General features: G+C 34.2%; 1 protein-coding gene across 1 annotated transcript in view; it reads left to right on the forward strand.

Annotated features, from left to right (window-relative positions):
• LOC107672989 (protein kinase C gamma type-like) overlaps positions 1–4379 on the forward strand; it is a 34656-nt gene that overhangs the window by 12228 nt on the left and 18049 nt on the right. The window lies entirely within an intron of this gene.

The following is a 4379-nucleotide window of genomic DNA, read 5'->3' on the forward strand; positions in this document are numbered from 1 at the left end:
CTCTCTCTCTCTCTCTCTCTCTCTCTCACTTCTTACTTTTTGTCCGCTCTCTGTACTGTCCAGTATTAATAAAGACAAAAATGCCCCCCCCGCCCCCAAAAGCGTTATATACTTAAATTCAGCATAAAATGACAATTCACCATTTTTACAAGCATTATTGATCTTATTGTAAACGAATCATCTATGCATGTTTATTTTTTACTATTATTATTTTTACATTTATTCATAATTTTTTGTTAAAATATTATAATCATTTAGTCTGCTTAAACTCCACCTCTTTCTTATAATCAACTGCAAGCTCACATTCAGATATGCCTCCATCCAATTAATAACAAATGGATTGAACAGTGTCCTTGCCCTGTATTTATTTATTGATAATCTGTTTCACTCGGATACATGTCACAATACGGAAGAAAAGATCTGACGCTACTTACATTACATCACTACATTAAAAAGACCTGTACCAATTTAACATATTCCCTCTATTTAATCCCACTATGTATTTTTGCTGCATCATGATATGTATCATGAAATATGACATTTAGGGCCAGATTTACTAACAGCTTGCGCCAAACCCTATCTGCTGCAAACTACTGTCAGGATACGCATTGAAACATTAGTGATGAAAAGGCGTGGACACATTTATTTTTGCAGCTGACCTGATTGCATATGCATTTGTAAGAGTTTCCCTTCCAGAAGCAACATTTATGGGAGGAGAGTGTTTAAATGAATCATGCAGGGTGATTTACTAAGGTTTGCGGTAGTCAGTTTATTGGTATTTACGCTATTATTTAACGCCCAAAAGAAGCATGCACCAATGTGATTATCATCAGCTCTGATATAGTATGTGTTTACTGACTAGATATGGTATGTGTTTCTTTTAAGTGTGCAGTTTTGTGGTGCACAGACGCTGCCATGAGTTTGTCACTTTTACTTGTCCCGGAGCCATCACTGCTCCCAAAGCAGAGGTATGTATACTATGTGTGTTGTTCTCTGTTAATTTGTACAGTATAGTAATAAAACAAACGCACACCTTTTAGAGGTGCAAGTTAAAGGGGCAAACTAAATAAAGAAAAAATATAACTGCACACTCACTTAAGTATCGTTTATTAGTTACCAACATTTCGGCAAAACAAGTAGCCTTTGTCAAGGTATGTAGGTTGTAGGTCATTTGTACAGCATGTCATCTTTTTGCCATTTAGCATTATTTTTTTGTTATTATTTTTCTTTTCCTTTCATTATTTTTGCTTGATCATCGTATAACTCTTCTTTTTATGCTTGATGTTCTGCTATGATCACAGCAGTTCATCTTTTATTCTACTGTATCATCCATACCCTATCCGTCTCTCACCTCTTCATTCTCAAATTTTTGCATGGCAAGCCATTTATTTTTTTGGCTGAGTAAGCCAATATGGAAGTAGGTCTCACCGTCACAATCATCTTTTCCTTTTTTTCACGAGCCTTTTATTGCTCTCTCTTGCATACCTTCTTTAAAAGAGGTGGCTTTAAAGGAAAAAGAATATAAATTTTCCCTCTCTCTTGCGCTCTCTTATTCGTGCTGCACTACGATAAAACGTACAGGCGATGTGATATGATGGTGTTACACTGCTACTCACACTCACGTAGTGCAGAGTGTGAGTGTGAGAATATGTGTGAAAGAGAAAAGCAAGGAAGGGGCTATATTGTAACACACTTCCATTGTTCCAAATCCTAGTTAGCAGCCTAAGTAGGCAGCTCTTTTCATCAAAGACATCATGGGCTGCTTCCAAAGGTTGTTTCAAAAGGCAGACAACTTAATTTTGCTGCCTCCAAATATACTTTCTTTATATCTCCAAATCTTTTGTGGGGAAGGCATTCATAAATGTGCATTATAAACGTACTGTATATTTCATTCAATACAATTCAAATGTTTAGAAAAATAATTCAGTGTAATTAAAAATGGATTATCTTACCCAATATCTGTGTTTGTATGTATTATGCATAATATGATATAATATAATATAATATAATCAGTTCATCTTTTATATATAATATAATATAATACAATTTGATATAATATAGTTATAAAATTATATGATATTATATTGTTAAGTTTATTCACTGTTAAGACCACATTAACTAAACTTTTTAAATGATTTGTGCATATACAACTTGTTAGCATTTACATTTAATTCTGCTAGCCATGCAAGGATTTATAAATGACTATAAATTATACTATAATAATATTATTATTCAAGTAATTTTATTATTAGTATAACTTTTCAATGACTTGAATTTTTCAAACTTGTGGGAGTCTCTTGCTATATCCTGTGTGTTGCAGTCATTCCTACATTGCATTGTGACAATCTCGCTGAAAAAAATTAATCCAAGATGGTGGACAAAGTGAGATAAATGTTGATTATGTTGTATATTTCATTCAATACCAAAAAGTGTTGAAAAAATTGTTCAGTGTACTTAAAATGTATTTTTAAGAATATATTTGTGTATGTATTTTATGATTAGAGTATCACACTGTTAGCTTAGCAACATGCTTATGTGAGACTCGTTTGAAATCAACGTGAAAGTGAAGTAGTGTTTGCGTGGCACATGGCATGTAAAGCATTCCAAATAAGTCACTTGTTAAGATGCTGTCTTAAAAGGCTGCTTCCTATGTAGGTAGCATGGCAGCATACTAGGTTTTTTTTTTAACAAAGCCACAGTCTTTATTTCACCCTCTCTTTCAGGAGCATAGTTACAACTTTTTATGAGATTTTTTTCATAAGCACCTAAAAATATCGTTGTAAAATGAGGTAACAGAGGAGTGCTTGTGTATGGCTGTGCATGTGCGACTAGGCTGTAAGGAAGGGTAGACAATGATGCATGTGTGAAAAGCAGATGAGGCAGACTGACAGAGAGGCAGCGAAGTGGTGCGGAAGATTGTCAGAGGATGAAGAAAAGGAGCAGGCAGCATGCAGAGAGTGAGAATGAGGGGGAGAGAGAGAAACCATGGCAGGGTGGAAAGGGTTTAGGCATTTAGGAGGATTCAGTTTTCACAGCTGAGCTGAACTCATATAGTCATCCACCATTCATCCTCAAAATAGCCCTAGCTAATTGGCTCCCACTGAAAACGTCACTTCAAAATGAAGCCTTTCCTCTGGACCTTTAAAGAGAGAGAGAGAGAACCAGAGGGAAAGTAGTGCATCTGTTTATTTGTGCATATGCTTGTCTATGCATAAAGATAGTCCTATTTATAGAGCAAAGAACAGTATGAGAAGGTTTCTTATCATACACATAATTTAAGTCTCTTTTTCTTTCTCTCATGGCCAACCTACTTCCAAGAACTGAACTGGGTGTACATGGCGGCCCTCTGTGTTGAATATAATCGCATCAAAGTGCTTTTTCCAATAAACAATTAAATAATTAAATGAGTACAATGTTTTTCTTTGTCCCTCTCTCCAGGATCTCAAGAGCAAACACAAGTTTAAAGTACATACATACTCCAGTCCCACCTTCTGTGATCACTGTGGGTCTCTGCTCTACGGCCTCATACATCAGGGCATGAAATGTGCCAGTGAGTCTATTTATATAGAGATCCAAATGAAGTTCATCTAGACTGTAGACTGACATACATTATATCTTTTTTATTTTATTTTACTGTTAAGACCACATTAGCTAAACTTGGAAGTTTTTGAACAATTACTTGGTAATTAATTTACTTGAATTCTTGGTGCATGTTAGGATTTACAACGTAATCCTGCCAGCTGTGCAAGTATATATAAATGACTGTAATTTTTCATATTTATTCATTTCAATTTCAGTTACATTAAATATTATTATTAAAACTTTCAGTGAATTGTCTGTGGAAGTCTCTAGTTCAAATACAATATGGTAAAGAACAACATTCATGTAGTTTAAACAGTTTTATAACACCTTTAGCCTGTTTAAATTTCAGTTTTACATTTTTATCAAACCTTAGATCTAAATTAGCATAGCATAATCATCAAGACTACTGTTATTAAATTAACACATAATTTCATGTAATTATATGTAACTGTAGAGTGATGTTTTTCAAATTTTAATATATCTCATACTGTATATTAGATTGAATTAATTCCCTTTAACTCTGGTTCAATCCATTTAATAACAACCATGTCATCTAATATCATTTGCATGACATGATCCGCTTTCAGAAAGTAATAAAGCAGGCGGTGGAAACTGACAGCACTTGCTGTTTCAGCATGTTGTCTCATAAAGTACAATGTTCTGCAATGGCTGTTAACACTGTTTATGTTAGATTTAAAAGGTTTACAGTATTAGGCAGACTGCTCTTTATAATTATTGTTTTTGGACTAGCGGGAGACTAGGTCATTTTTTCTAGGTATTTTTTCCTTACACTCTTT

The sequence above is a fragment of the Sinocyclocheilus anshuiensis genome, unplaced genomic scaffold (genome assembly GCF_001515605.1).
Source record: "Sinocyclocheilus anshuiensis isolate Anshui unplaced genomic scaffold, SAMN03320099.WGS_v1.1 scaffold248, whole genome shotgun sequence".
NCBI lineage: Eukaryota > Metazoa > Chordata > Actinopteri > Cypriniformes > Cyprinidae > Sinocyclocheilus > Sinocyclocheilus anshuiensis.